The sequence below is a fragment of the Carcharhinus amblyrhynchos genome, chromosome 9, assembly GCF_965287045.1.
Source record: "Carcharhinus amblyrhynchos chromosome 9, sCarAmb.v2.hapA, whole genome shotgun sequence".
NCBI lineage: Eukaryota > Metazoa > Chordata > Chondrichthyes > Carcharhiniformes > Carcharhinidae > Carcharhinus > Carcharhinus amblyrhynchos.
Window position 1 is genome coordinate 39,398,701 of NC_137332.1, and position 16,053 is coordinate 39,414,753.

Consider the following 16,053-nt stretch of genomic DNA (forward strand, 5'->3'; position numbering starts at 1 on the left):
ACAAGAATGGTTTCAGGGTTGAAAGTCTTAAGTTACATGGATGGTTTGACAAAGCTGGGGTTGTTGTCTTTGGAGAAGTGAGTGTTAAGAAATTTGACAGAGGTGCTCAAATCACGAGGGTCTAGAGGAGTGAGTATGGAGCAACTATTAAAACGTTTGAGAACCAGAGGATACTGATTCATGGTGATTGACAAAAGAACCTGAGACAATTCTTTTTACCATAAGCATGGTTAGAATCTAGAATGTACTGCCTGAGAGTGTCGTAGAGTCATATATTCATTATGGCACTGAAGGAGATGATTCAGTCCATAAAGCCCATGCTTTCTGAAAAGCAACCCAGTCTGCCCCATTCTCCTGTTGTATTCCCTACAGGCTTTGAAAGTGCTTCCTTGCTTTGTACTTATGGATCGGATTTCCCCTTTGAGGTGGGAATTGGGAATTGAGCCATTTTCTGCTCAATAACACACACTCAATCGCACACACAGAATTACGCACACAAAATTGCGCATACAGAATCATGCACACATCATCACACACAGTCACACACACACATAGTTACAGACGTAATTTCCTTTTGAAATTATTGATTATGCTTCCAACATACTTGTAGGTCCCAATTTCTAAGTCATTACTACCTCGCTACTTTAAAAAGTTCTTCCTCACATTTCCTCTGCATTTTTTATCAAAAACCTTAAATCTGCGACTCCTGGTCCTTGCACTGTTAGCTTGTAGCAACCGTTTTTCTTTGTCTATTTTATGTACACCCACATGCTAAACAGCATAAACAGTATGTGAAAAAACAGAGCTGAGTGATCCCACAACCTCAGATGACATCCAAGCTTTGCAGTCCTGCCACATCCAATCATGAATGGTGATGGACAAAAAGCAACTAACTGGGGGAGGAGGCTTCAGAAATATCACAGTCCTCAATGATATTGAGCCCAGCACATCAGTGCAAAAGAAAAGGCTGAAGCATTCGCAACAATCTAGAGCCAGAAGTGCAGAGTGGATGATCCATCTCTGCCTCCTCCTGAGGTCCCCAGCATCAGCTGCCATTCTTCAGCTTATTGGATTAATCCCATGTTTTAACAATAAATGGTGGAAGACACTGGTTTCTGAAAAAGACGATGGGGCCTGACAATGTTCCAGTATAGCTACAACACTAGCATCTACCCAGCAATGTGGGCAACTGTCTAGTATGACCTACATGTCCTTTGGTTCTGTCTTCACAAAAGAGGACACAAATCAGAGGCTGGAAATGTTGGAGTATGCAAGATTTAGTGAGAGGGAAGAACTGAGAGAGATCAATATTAGTAGAGAAATGGTACTCGGAAAATTGATGACATTGAAGGCTGATAAATCCTCAGGGCCTGATAATCTACATCCCAGAGTACTTAAGGAAGTGGCTCTAGGAATAGTGAATGCATTGGTAATCATCTTCCAGGATTCTGTTGACTCTGGAACAGCCCCTGCAGATTGGAGGATAACGAATGTCACTCCAATATTTTAAAAGGGAGATAGAGAGGAAACAGGGAATAATAGACCAGTAAGCTTAACATCGGGAGTGAAGAAAATTCTCAAATCCATTACCAAGGACTTTCTAGCAGACCATTTAGAAAGCAGTGGCAGGATCAGACCGAGTTTATGAAGGGGAAATCATGCTTGACAAATCTGTTGGAATTCTTTGAAGATGTAATTACTAGAGTTCACAAGGGGGAACCAATAGATGTGGTATATTTGGATTTTCAGAAAGTGTTTGACAAAGTCCCGTATAAGAGATTATCATGCAAGATTAAAGTGCATGGGATTGGAGGAAGTGTATTGAGATAGAAAACTGGTTGGCAAAGAGGAAATAAAGAGTAGAAATTAACAGGTGCTTTCCAAATTGGCAGGGAGTAACTAGTGGAGTGCCACAGGGATTGGTGCTGGAACCAGCTATTCACAATATATATAAATGATTTGGATGAGGGAACAAAATGTAACATCTCAAAGTTTGCAGATAATACCAAGTTGGGTGGGAGGGTGAACAGTGACAAGGATGCAGAGATCCTTCAGAATGATCTGGACAGGTTGGGTGAGTGGGCTAATCAATGGCAGATGCAGTATAATTTGGATAAATGTGAGTTTCTTCATATTGCAAGCAAAAAAAGGCAGATAACTACCTGAATGGCTGTAAAATGGGAGAGAGGAGAGTGCAACGGGTCCTTGGTGTTCTTGTGCACCAATCACTAAAGGTAAGCATGTAGGCGCAGCAGGCGGTAAAGAAGGCAAATAGTATGTTGGCTTCATTGCGAGAGGTTTTGAGTACAGGAGCAAAGATGCATTGTTGCAATTATAAAGGGCCTTGGTGAGGCCATACCTAGAGTATTGTGTGCGGTTTAGGTCTCTTCTGAAGAAGGATGTTCTTGCTTTCGAGGGAGTACAGCGAAGGTTTACCAGGCTGATTCCAGGGATGGCGGGACTGATGTATAGGAGAGATTGACTAGGTAGGGTTGTTTTTGCTGGAGTTCAGACGAATGAGGGGGATCTCATGGAGACTTATAAAATTCTAGCAGGTCTAGACAGGATAGATGCAGGGAGGATGTTCCCGATGCTGGAGGAGTCCAGAACCAGGGGTCACAGTTTGAGGAGTCAGGGTAGACCATTTAGACCATTTAGATGCAGGTGAGCAATCATTTCTTCACCCAAAGAGTGGTGAGCCTGTGGAATTCATTACCACAGAAAGTAGTTGATGCCAAAACATTGAATGCATTCAAGAGGCAGCTGGATATACATTTGAGGTTATGAGGAGAAAGCATGATTAGGCTATTGAGTTGGATGATCAGTCATGATCTTAATGAATGGCAGAGCAGGCTCGAAGAGCCAAGTGGCTTCCTTCTGCTCCTATCTTGTACGTTTCTTTATGCAAAAAGCAGGATAAATTCAACATGGCCAAATACTGCTCGATCACTCTACTTTCAATCGTCAGTAAAGTGATGAAAGGGGTTATCAATAGTGCTATAAGTGACACTTGCTTAGAAATAACCTGCTTACTGATGCTTAGTTTAATTCTCCCAGAGTCATTCATGGATAAAAGAGCTGAACTCCAGAGGGGAGTTGAGACTGACTATCAAGGCAGCATTTCATTGACTATGGCATAAGCAAAACTGGAGTTAGTATGGAGTCATACTTAGCACAAAGGAAGATGATTGTGGTTGTTGGAGGTCAATCATTTCAGGATATCAGTACAGAAATTCCTCAGGGTAAGGCTTAGGGTCAAACATCTATAACTGCTTCATTAATGACCTTCCTTCCATGTTCAGATCAGAAGTAGGGATAGTTGCTGATGAATGTACAATGTTCAGCACCATTTGGACAATATACAGACTTGGGCTGACAAGTGGCAAGTAACATTCACGCCACATAAGTGCCAGGCAATGACTATCTCCAACAAGGGAAAATCTACCCATGACCTCTTGACTTTAGATGGCATTACCATTGCTGAATCCTGCATTATTAACATTCTGGGGCTATCATTGAACAGAAATTGATTCTGGACCAACCATATAAATAGTATGGTTGCAAGAACAAATCAGAGGTTAGGAATCCTTGATAAGTAACGCTGATTTTACTCCCCAAAGCCTGTCAGCCATCTAGAAGGCACAAGTCGTGAGTGTGTTGGAGTATTCTTTACTTGTCTGAATGAGTGTAGCTCCAACAACATTTAAGAAACCCAACACCGTCCAGGACGAAGGAGCCTGCTTGATTGGCACCTCATCCACAAATATGTCACCATTCCTTCCACCACTGATCCACAATGGTAGCAGTGTATACCATCTAGAAGGACAAGGGAAGCAGATACATTCCACTACCTGGAAGTTGACTTCCAAGCCACTCACCATCCTGATTTAGAAATATATTGCTGTTCCTTCATTGTCACTGAGTCTAAATCCTGGATCTCCCTCCCATATCACTGTGGGTGTACCTACAGCATATGCACTTCAACAGCTGAAAATGATGGTTCACCACCACCTTCTTTATGGCAATTCGGAATGGACAGGAAATACTGACCTTGCCAATGATGTCCACATTCCATAACTGAATATTAGTAAAGTGGGATTCTCTACACTGGTAGGGAATCCCACCCTCCCACCTCCTCTAACCTAATTATAAGTGTGTGGGAAGTTTTTTAAAATTTTTTTTGTTTTTTTTTCTGCTGGTAATTGTTTCAGGGATGGCAGTTCAGGCAGTAAGCTGCATCTCCTGTGGGATTTATGTGGTGAGGGACTCCAGTAGTGTTTCTGGTGATTTTACCTGTAGGAAGTGTGTTCGATTGCAGCTTCTGGAGGAGTGTGTAAAGGAGCTGGAGGTGGAATTAGAGGAACTCTGCATAATTCGGGAGGCGGAGGCGGACATCGATAGGAGTTATAAGGAGATAGTCACTCCTAGAAATGAGTCTTGGGTAAATGCCAGGAAGAGGGGAAAGAAGCAATTGGGGGGACAATCCCCTGGGGCTGTTCCCCTCCAAAATAGGTTTTCGGTCCTGGAGGCTACAGTTGAGGAGGAATCAACTGGAGATAGCCAAAGGGAGCAGGTCTCTGGGGGTGAGCCTATTGTGAAAGCTCAGGTGGTTAGGGGATGTAAAAGATTGGGCCTAGTGATTGGGGACTCCACAGTTAGGGGGACGGATAGGAGAGTCGGAAGTAATGGTAGGGACTCAGGGCTGGTGTGTTGCCTCCCAGGGGCTGGGGTCCGGGATGTATCGGAAAGGGTATTCAGGACTCTTAGGGGAGAGTGAGATCAACCCCAAGTTATAGTTCATGTGGGGACGCATGACATAGGGAGGTTAAGGGAAGGGGATATTAAGCAGAAATTTATGGAGTTGGGGTGGAAACTAAAGGCCAAGTCAGAAAGAGTGGTTATCTCTGGACTCTTGCCTGTGCCACGGGATAGTTTAGAGCGGAATAGAGAGAGGGAAAGTTTGAACTCGTGGCTGAGGGGATGGTGCAGGAGGGAGGGGTTCAGGTACTTGAGCAATTGGGGCTCATTCTGGGGAAGGTGGGACCTCTATAAGAGTGATGGTCTACACCTGAATCAGAGGGGGACCAATACCCTGGGGGGGGGGTAAATTTGCAAAGGCTATGCAGGGAGGTTTAAACTGATTCGGAGGGGGGGTGGGACCCTGAGTAGAGGGGGTGAAAGTGAGGGGGGCATAGATGGGGACTGCAATGCACGGCATCATGGGGGTGGGGCGGAGCAGGGTTTGAAATGCGTATACTTTAATGCGAGGAGTATTTGCAATAAAGTGGATGAACTTGCAGCGTGGATCAGTACCTGGGACTTTGATGTTGTGGCCATTTCAGAGACATGGATAGAGCAGGGTCAGGAATGGTTGTTGCAGGTTCTGGGGTTCAAATGCTTTAGTCGGAGTAGAGAAGGAGGTAGAAGGGGGGGAGGTGTAGCATTATTAGTCATGGACTGTATCACAGTGTCAGAAAGGAAGTTTGATGAGGACTTGTCAGTTGAGGTAGTATGGGCGGAGATTAGAAATAGGAGAGGAGAGGTCACCCTGTTGGGAGTCTTTTATAGACCTCCTAAAAGTTCTAGAGAGGTTGAGGAAAGGATTGCGGAGACGATCCTGGTTAGGAGTGAAAGTAATAGGGTAATTGTTATGGGGGACTTTAACTTACTAATATTGATTGGAATTGCTATAGCTCTAGCTCGTTAGAGGGGTCAGTTTTTGTACAAAGCGTGCAGGAAGGTTTTTTGACTCAGTATGTAGATAGGCCAACTAGAGGTGAGGCTATATTGGATTTGGTGCTGGGAAATGAGCCAGACCAGGTGCTAGACTTGGAAGTTGGTGTGCATTTTGGTGATAGTGACCACAATTCGGTTACGTTCACCTTAGTGATGGAAAGGGATAGGCATGAACCTCGGGTCAGTAGTTTTAGCTGGGGGAAGGGTAATTATGAGGCTATTAGGAGAGAATTAGGAAGCATAGGTTGGACTAGGAGATTACAGGGACTGGGAACGTCCGAAATGTGGAGTTTTTTCAAGGAGCAGCTACTGTGAGTCCTTGATATGTATGTCCCTGTCAGGCAAGGAGGAATTGGTAGAGCTAGGGAACCGTGGTGCACTAAAAAAGTTGATTCGTTGGTTAAAAAGAAAAAGGAGGCTTATGTTCGGATGAGACTTGAGGGCTCAGGTAGTGCACTAGAAAGCTTTAGATTGGCTAGGAGGGAGTTGAAGAGTGAGTTAAGAAGGGCTAAAAGAGGACATGAGAAGACTTTGGCTGATAGGATCAAGGAGAATCCTAAGGCGTTCTATAGGTATGTTAAGAACAGAAGGTTGGTTAGGGCAAGATTAGGGCCAGTTACAGACAGCAGAGGGAAGTTGTGTGTGGAACCGGAAGAGATTGGAGAGGCATTGAACCAATATTTCTCTTCGGTGTTCACGCAGGGGGACATGAATGTAGCTGAGGAGAACACTGGGTTGCAGGGGTGTAAACTAGACAGTATTGCAGTTGATAAGGGGGATGTGCTGGATATTCTTGAGGGCTTGAAAATAGATAAGTCCCCTGGTCCGGACGGGATTTACCCTAGGATTCTCTGGGAGGCAAGAGAGGTGATTGCAGAGCCTCTGGCTCTGATCTTCAGGTCGTCGTTGGTCTCACGTATAGTACCGGAAGATTGGAGGATAGTGAATGTTGTCCCATTGTTTAAGAAGGGGAACAGAGACTTCCCCGGGAATTATAGACCGGTGAGTCTTACTTCTGTTGTGGGCAAGGTTTTAGAAAAAATTATTAGGGATAGGATTTATAGTTATTTGGGGAGTAATGAATTGATTGGAGATAGTCAGCATGGTTTTGTAGCGGGTAGGTCGTGCCTTACTAACCTTATTGAGTTTTTTGAGAAAGTGACCAAAGAGGTGGATGGGGGTAAAGCAGTTGACGTGGTATATATGGATTTTAGTAAGGCGTTTGATAAGGTTCACCATGGTAGGCTTCTGCAGAAAATGCAGATGTATGGGATTGAGGGTAATCTAGGAAATTGGATCAGGAATTGGCTAGCAGATAGGAGACAGAGGGTGGTGGTTGATGGTAAATATTCGTCATGGAGTTCAGTTACGAGTGGTGTGCCTCAGGGATCTGTTTTGGGGCCACTGCTGTTTGTAATTTTTATAAATGATCTGGATGAGGGTATAGTTGGGTGGATTAGTAAATTTGCTGATGACACCAAAGTCGGAGGTGTGGTAGATTGTGAGGAAGGGTGTCATAGTTTGCAGGGAGACTTAGACAGGTTGCAGAGCTGGGCCAAGAGGTGGCGGATGGAGTTTAATGCGGAGAAGTGTGAGGTAATTCACTTTGGTAGGAATAACAGATGTGTCGAGTATAGGGCTAACGGGAAGACTCTGAATAGTGTGGATGAACAGAGGGATCTAGGTGTATGTGTACATAGATCCCTGAAAGTTGGGAATCAAGTAGATAAGGTTGTTAAGAAGGCGTACGGTGTCTTGGCGTTTATTGGTAGGGGGATTGAATTTAGGAGTCGCAGCGTCATGTTGCAACTGTACACAACTCTGGTGAGGCCGCACTTGGAGTATTGTGTGCAGTTCTGGTCCTCACATTATAGGAAGGATGTGGAGGCTTTGGAGAGGGTGCAGAGGAGGTTTACCAGGATGTTGCGTGGTATGGAGAGGAGGTCCTATGAGGAGAGACTGAGGGATTTGGGGTTGTTTTCGCTAGAAAGAAGGCGGCTAAGAGGGGATCTTATTGAAACATATAAGATGATTAGAGGTTTAGATAGGGTGGATAGTGATAGCCTTTCTCCTCGGATGGAGAAAGCTAGCACGAGGGGGCATGGCTTTAAATTAAGGGGGGGTAGTTATAGGACGGATGTCAGGGGTAGGTTCTTTACCCAGAGGGTGGTGAGGGATTGGAATGCCCTGCCTGCTGCAGTTGTAAATGCGCCTAGTTTGGGGGCGTTTAAGAGATCCGTGGATAGGTTTATGGATGAAAAGGGATTGGTTTAGGTTAGAGGGTCATTGTTTTTTAACTGGTCGGCGCAACATCGTGGGCCGAAGGGCCTGTTCTGCGCTGTAATGTTCTATGTTCTATGAATAAAAAAGATATGTTTGTCCACCTCTATCAAATTTCCTTTCGGTCTGTTTTGCTCCAAGGAGTATATTCCTAACCTATCCTCGTGAAAATCCCTCATTCCAAGAACAATTCTGGCAAATTTTCTCTGTACCCTGTCAAAGATGCTCACATCCTTTCTAAAATGTGGTGACTGGAACTGGACAGAATACTCTAGAGCTTTATAAAGGTTTAGCATAAACCCTTGCTTTTGTACTCAGTTCCTCTATTTATGAAGCCTATGATCTCAAGTGCTTTGCTAATAATTATTCTTTCAACATGTTCTGCCACTTTCAAAGATTTATACATGTGAACTTTCTCTCTCCCTACAGAGTCCTTAGAGCTGTACCATATTTCATCTCTCACAGAGATATTTGCATCACCCCACACATTCCTGTTTTAAATTAATTTCTCCACTTGTCTGCCAGTCTATCAAAATCCTGTTGAAATCGATTGATATCATCCTCTCTGTTTGCCACAGCTCGGAGCTTGGTATCATCAGTGAATTTTACTCTGTATTCCAGTATCCAAATCATTTAAATAGAAGGGGTGGTCCTAGCACTGAACCTAGTGGAACGCCACTCACTGTCTTCTATCCTGCAGTCTGAAAAACAACCACTTACCGTGGCTTAATGCTTTTGGTCCTTAAGCCAATTTTGTATCAAAATGACCACTGACACTCCTTTTTTGTGACCCTCGATTTTGGTAACCAATCTTTTATGTGATACTTTGATAAATGTTTTCTTAAAATCCATACAGACAATATCCATTGAATTCTCTTCATTCACCTCCTCTGCTACTTAATTGCAAAATTCAATGAGATTAGTCAAAAATGGTGTGCCTTTTACAATTTAGTGCTGGCTCTCTTTAACTAATATCCCTCCAAATGCTTATTTTTTTTCCTTACGTTTCTAAAACCTTATCCACCACGGATGTTAAGTTGACTGGCCTGTAGTTTTCTTTCTTGAATTTGTCATTCTTCAATCCTCCAGCACCTAATCCCATATCAGGCAAGATTGAAAGATTTTTTTTCAACTTTATTCCAATCCAATCCAATCAAATCAAATCCAATTCAGAGTCCCAACAAGTTGGGACATTCCTGATCCAAGCTGACAAGGCAGGGCTCTCACCTCCTGTCTTGGGCTTGATCTACATGATCCAAGCTGATCGGAGTAGGTAAAGCTCCTCCTCCAAGGCTTGATCTTATTTGCATCTTAGCCAAAAGGCCGAGATGCCGCTTTAAAAAATTGCTTCAAATGAAGCTGAAATGTAACCCAGTGACTTCAACCAAGCACAGCATGTCGATACTACACTCGATCTTAGCCAAAAGGCCGAGAAGCGATTTTGTTGCATCTTTCCCCTATCTCCACTCCCACTTCCTTTAAGAAACCTGGATGAAAGTCATCCAAGCCAAGAAACATATCCACTTTAAGGATAGCCAAACCTTCAGTACATCATGTTTATTAATTTTTTTATCACATCCATTACTGCTACTATCTTTGCTTCTACAATATTTTTAAAAATCAGTATCCTATTCCTTAGTAAATTTGGTAAAGACAGATTTAATCATTGCTTTCAAAAGGGAATTATCTGAAATAATCGGAATAATTATCTGAAAAGAAAATGCTTGGAAGGTTTGCGGAAAAGGCAGGGGTGTGGGACGAACTGAATAGCTGTTACAACAAATTGAGGAGGACAGAACCGGCCAAATAAGCCGCTTTCTGTTCTGTAACCATTCTATGGATGCTAGAGTAAAACTAGTCAACATTAAAATAAAATGTCAGCTTTTTTTTAATCATTCACAGTGGCTTGTGCAATTTTCACCTTGCACAGGGAGGAGAGAAATGAGAAAATCTATTCAACAGATAAGTTAAGCGGCTTCCAGTGGGAACACCTATATTTGTTTTAGCCTTTATCAAGCTATAATCATGATTTTAGGTATTTGTCAAGAACAATTTAGATATTTGTCAACATGGGGCAGTATCTGCATGCCTAAGGAACAAATTCATGAAAAAACAATCTGCATAAAAGAATCTGGGAAGGTAAGATTACGCAACAGTATCATATATCTTGGGGGATTGCTCAACATTTGGAGGCCAATTTTAGCCCTGTCTGCCAGTCGGAAATAGGATTGGTGATTGTCTAAAACATTGGAATAGAACTTATGCCTGTTTGGAGCAGGAGCAGATTCCATTGTGGGCCTCAAAGTCTCTGAGAAAGTTCTGGCCTAACAGTTCATTTGGGAGCTGAAAGTTACAGTTATCCTATTTCAGTGAGATTTTTCTTAGGCCTTTGTTATACCTGAGCAGTATGGTAAAAGTAGGGTGAATTGAGATTTTGAATAATTTCTGCTTTACTCAACTATTGCTGCTTGATGGATCAAAGGACATTCTCTTAGTGTTTAGGGCTATGAAATCATCAAAGGTTGAAATTATATCTGTTGTTTTGTTCTGTGACAAGAAATAAAGTGCCAGAATATTCTCGAATATAGAACATTACAGCGCAGTACAGGCCCTTCGGCCCTCGATGTTGCGCCAACCAGTGGAACCAATCTAATGACCCTCTAACCTAAACTATTCCAATGTTATCCGTATGCCTATCCACTGACCATTTGAACACCCTTTAAGTTGGCGAGTCCACAACTGCTGCAGGCAGGGCATTCCACGACCTTACTACCTCTGACATCCGTCCTATAATTACCACCCCTTAATTTACAGCTATGTCCCCTTGTGTTAGCCATCACCATCCGAGGTAAAAGGCTCTCACTGTCCACCCTATCCAATCCTTTGATCATCTTGTATGCCTCATATAGAAAGTTATAAAGAAGAGCAGAAATTGCCTGACATGCATATTGCATCTAACATTGATAACAAGGAGTAATAGAGGTCTTGGGTGTTGATGATCATAAATGCCATACTGTTTCAAGTTTTCAGTTATATATTTATACAGATAATTTGATATTTTTAGACCATCATTAAATTGCTTAACTTTGAATAGGAAAATGCTGCAGTTTTTATTCAGTTTTATTCAGTTCTTTATGAACAGGAAAGACTCCTAAGACCCCGGTGGAGTGTTGGATGATTAACAGTAATTCATTAATAGAGAAAAGTTCTACTCATGTGGGTGTCTTTTGAAATAAGTCCCAGATACCTCACCCGACTTATGTCACTAAATGGGAATTCAATTTGTTCAGCTAGAGAAGTCAAAATATTGTAAACACCAATATAATAAATACATGCTTTTATCCCAATAGATTTGGACCAGTGCAATTTTGTAGGAAAATCACAGTAGTTTATAACTAGGCAATGATACTCAAACTGTGTAAAATGTTAAGTTCTCTCCCAAATGATTATGGAGAGTTCACATTGAAGTACAGTGTTGATTATTATCCACAATTCATGATTTAAGACGTTCTTTATTTTACCTATTCTTTTGAGGAATTTGTTTATCTTCAACAATTGAGTAAAATAATGATCAATTACTGATTTGATAGGTAATATGTGATTGACTCTAGAGTAAACCTTGTTAATTTTTGATACCAAAATATTTGAAACTCTAATTCAAAATGTTTGATGCTGACTAATCTGTTGCATAGGTAGCTTGGCAAATTGTCTTTATTCAGTGAACTGTAAAAAAAAAAGTGTCATCTGCTAAGAAGTCTGATATTTTAAAATTACGACAATAGGGGTGGCATGGTAGCACAGTGGTTAGCACTGCTGCTTCACAGCTCCAGGGGCCTGGGTTCAATTCCTTGGGTCACTGTCTGTGTGGAGTTTGCACATTGTCCTTGTGTCTGCGTAGGTTTCCTCCAGGTGCTCTGGTTTCCTCCCACAGGCCAAAGATGTGTGGGTTAGGTTGATTGGCTATGCTAAAATTGTCCCTTAGTATCCTGAGATGTGAAGGTTAGAGGGATTAGTGGGTATAGATGTGAGGTAGGGCCTGGGTGGGATTGTAGTTGGTGCAGGCTTGATGAGCCCAATGGCCTCTTTCTGCACTGTAGGGTTTCTATGATTCTATGAGTTCCATTGCCTGGTCCAGTGGCATAAGTTATTGGTGAAATTTGAAGCATTTAGACTTTTTTCAATTTTATGCAGTTGGAGTGCAATGTTGTGTGATTGCAAAGTCTGGATTTCTTCCTAGCTTAAATGCACTTCTGTCTGATCTTTTATTGTATTTATGTGCCCAACTAAGGCAGAGTTCATACCTGTTCTTTGATGAAATTCACAACTAATTAAAGTTTTGGAAGTTTTTTCAAGTAGACTGTCATCCTTTGAAGAAAACGGGCATAATGAAAATATTTCGTAACTGTCAAAAGACATTAGAATGTATTATTTGTACTAAATATATTGTACTGTTATGAGACAGTAGTTTTTGATAATTTATGCAAGTATGCATAATAAATCTTGTAATTTAATTGAATTGCTAACCAAAGTTTATGAGATATATGGGCAATAATCATTTCTCCATATTTCGGTAGTGTTTAGGTCATGGCTGATGGATAAGTCTTGAGTTGTTCAAATTGCAGAAGGAAACTTGAACCACCTACCCTCTACTACGTTTGCAATTTGTTTAGCATGAGAAATGTTCACAATCCAGACTTGATGTCCCCAACTACTTGTGATCATTTTATAGCAAAGTAAATGTTTATTAAGAAATAGAAGAAAAAGTAGAATAGAAGTATTCTTAAACAAGACGATGGCTTTGTATAATATCAGTACTCTAAATAGGTGCAAACCATCTTAATTTAACTACTTTAAGAGCTAACCGTCTCAAACTTTTTCACAACACCTTATAGATTTTAAGATGTATAAAAATCCAGTAACTGTTACCACACAGTGCCTGTCTGTCTGTTAGAGTTGCTTCTGAGATTAACCAGCAGTTTGCTTTTCAAATCTGGTTTCCTTTACACTGCTTACTTGGAGTTATATAGTTATTCTCATTGTTGGCTGAGATCGAAAATAGCTCTCCGCATAGGCTTCATCGACAAATTTAAGTACATCTTTCCCCTTTGGATCTCTTCCTTATTTTACCCAATTTCTTGAGAACTGCTTTGCCCCAGCCTTAATTCACTTCATGTCTTTTAGCTTTGAAAATTTAAAAGAAAAGTAAATTCACTTTTTCCATGCTGATGACATCTTTCTTTCACACATTGCGGGGGTGATTCTCTCAAAAAAAATTAGAAGTGTTGAATTCGTGGGAAAGCTGGAGTAATTTATACTGTTTCTTTCAGTGGGAGTTCACACGAGAATCTCCCTCACTTACTGCAGTGCAGAGGCCACCAGTGTGAATATCATTACATTTCAGGGGGCATGGCCTATTCATGCTGGAGAGGCTGAAATAAATGGGCCTGTGCACATGTGCAGTGGTCCCAAAGTGTCAGCCTTTCATTTGCTGGCTCGGTCATTCACTGGCCAGCCCAGGACCCCCGCAGTGTTGCCATCCCAACCCTCCCATGGCACAATCGTGGCCCCCCGGTCCATTCTTGGAGCAGCCCTCAACTTCCTCATCCCACCCTGATTTCCAACCCCCTCCGTGGACTCCCCTCTCCCAAAAGGTTGAACAACCCCCTTCCCAGCCTGCGCCAATTGTTGACCTCCCTCCGGCCCCTACTTATCTCTATGCAGCGGGATGCCCCACCCCCACTGATCGTCCCCAGGCCCTGCTCCCTTGGCACTGCCCCATGCCTGATAGGCAGTGATAAGGTGTCCCCAGGTATGGGCACTTTGCCCTTTGGAAAGTGCTGGGGGAAACAGGCAGGCACTGCCAAAGTGCCCATTCCCAGGGGGCACCCCCCCCCACCCCCAACGCCCAACCCCCTTGGGCCCCAATTGTCCCCCCTTCACTCCAGTGGGGTTAGATGCTAGCTGCCTGAAAGTGGGGAGCTAATGTAACCCCCACTGCAGTGAAACACTCTGGCGGGGTAGGAGATACTAGCAAGCCCGGAGAATGTTAGTCTCACCTCCTAGCAGATTTCTGGTGCCATGCAGACGCTGCTGGATATCTAGGCCTGGGAAACACAAGCACGGCGCGAACACTCGCAGGAATCTCGTGAATCGTCCGACATGCGATTCTCCCGGCCCACTGCGCTAAAAAATCAGCATGGTGGGCTGTTAGAATCACAGCCTTCATATATTATTCTTTGAATCCTAACAACCTATTCAGACCTATTCCTGTTTTATACCCATTCTTACTAATTTTCCTCAGGTAAACATTGTTTGTAGTCTTGCTAGACTGATTAACTTATCATTCTGTACAGTTTAGATTCACAGTGAACTATCTTACAAACAGTTTAGGAAATTGGACCAGAACGTAACCACAGAACATCTTACAGTTTAGTTTCCCTGATAAGTTTTCCTGACAGTAGTCACATTGTCTTCAGATGCAGAAAACTGATCTACTTTCTTAATATTCTGTTAGAGCTACCATTATCTCCATCTACTTTTATTGCATAATATTTTAGTTTATTATGGAGTTAACTCACATTTCAGCTCTGTGACTCATGCTGCCAGCTTCACACCCATCTCTTGCTGCTTCCACAGACCTTTAGCTATGGCAGGTGCAGCACCCAACACATTGCAACTCACTCACAGACATTCTTTCTTTTCTCTTGCAGGATTTAATGGTCTATAACAGGAGGGAGCAGAACAAAAAAAACTTTAATTTATATAATGCCTTTTTTGACTCTGTTATATATTAGAGTTATATTGTTTTATATGGTCCCAGTTTGTTCACGTGGACTTCATTCAGTTTCGATCCAGCCCCTGTGGAATAAACAGCTACCTAATAAACTTGTTCTGTTGTTGCATCCAAAACCCATGTGCTATCACTTTATTTTTTTTTATCTTGCAACATGTGCCACAAGTATAACAGGGTCAGAAGAAAACTGGTAACATGGAGCCAATTTTAATTCTATAACTAATAAAAGAAGACAAGAAAACTCAAAATTGCACTTCACCATTGGAAGACAGCAACAAGTCCTGACATTGGACAAAGTCAATGACAGATTAGGCACCTGACCTGACATCAGACCAGTAAGGTTGTGGACAGAAAATAAGGTTCCTTGTGAACTAAATCAGCACTCTGAGGAGTTCAGGCTGCAGAGCTCACCATGTGTACTGTTAGAATGGGAGAGGAAAGAACTTTGCGTTGCAGTAAGTCTTTGGAAAAAATAGCCGCAACAATTGACTTGCACTATCATAGAATCTAGACCACTTTCAGTCAAAGGCGCTCTTGCACGGTTTACAGTGCTAGTGAAAAATGGTGGGAAATTTTGGGGCCATTTGAGGAAATGACTATGAATGCCAGTGATGATGCAATATGAGAATTGGAAGCCTTACACAGAAAGATTTCACTATTATATCCTTGCCAATAAAGTTCCCGAGGATACTGTAGCCTCTCTTTTCCTAAGCATTATTGGCAGCAAAACTTTTAATTTGCTAAGGAGCTTGGTTCAATCCAAGAAATGTGGCAGTAAAATTGATCAAGAACGAACCAAAATTTTAGAAGATCCATTATGCCCCAAGACCATTTATCATAGAGGACCATTTTTGTTTTCATAAAAAGAATCAGTTAAATGTAAAAACATCACGCAGTTTGTCATGACCCTAAAGTGCCTCACAGAGCATTATGAATTTGGTGACTCTGGCTGACACTATCCGAGGCAGACTCATTTGTGGCCTTAGAAATTTAACTATACGAACGAAGATTATTAATGGAACGGAATTTAGGGTTAAAATCAGCCCTGGAGATGGCCATTTCAATGGAGATTGCTGTAAAAGAAGCTTCTCAGCTAGGAGCAGGCATAAGGATCCATAACATAGGTGCCCCCAAAAGGAAATCTTCCCAGCAACAGGCATGTCATTGCTGTGCAAAAACGGGCTGGCCATTCATGGCCGAATGCAAAAACTGGCAAGATTGATCACATAGCCAGGGCTTGCTGG

General features: G+C 42.3%; 1 protein-coding gene and 1 non-coding gene across 5 annotated transcripts in view; one reads left to right on the top strand and one right to left on the bottom strand.

Moving 5' to 3' along the window:
- The window catches only part of agbl4 (AGBL carboxypeptidase 4), a 791,814-nt gene that overhangs the window by 119,712 nt on the left and 656,049 nt on the right, over positions 1-16,053 (top strand). The gene's annotated exons all lie outside the window — the stretch shown is intronic.
- LOC145348805 (U2 spliceosomal RNA) lies at positions 9,258-9,456 on the bottom strand. The gene has a single exon (XR_013888024.1). It is a non-coding gene; the product is annotated as a U2 spliceosomal RNA (small nuclear RNA).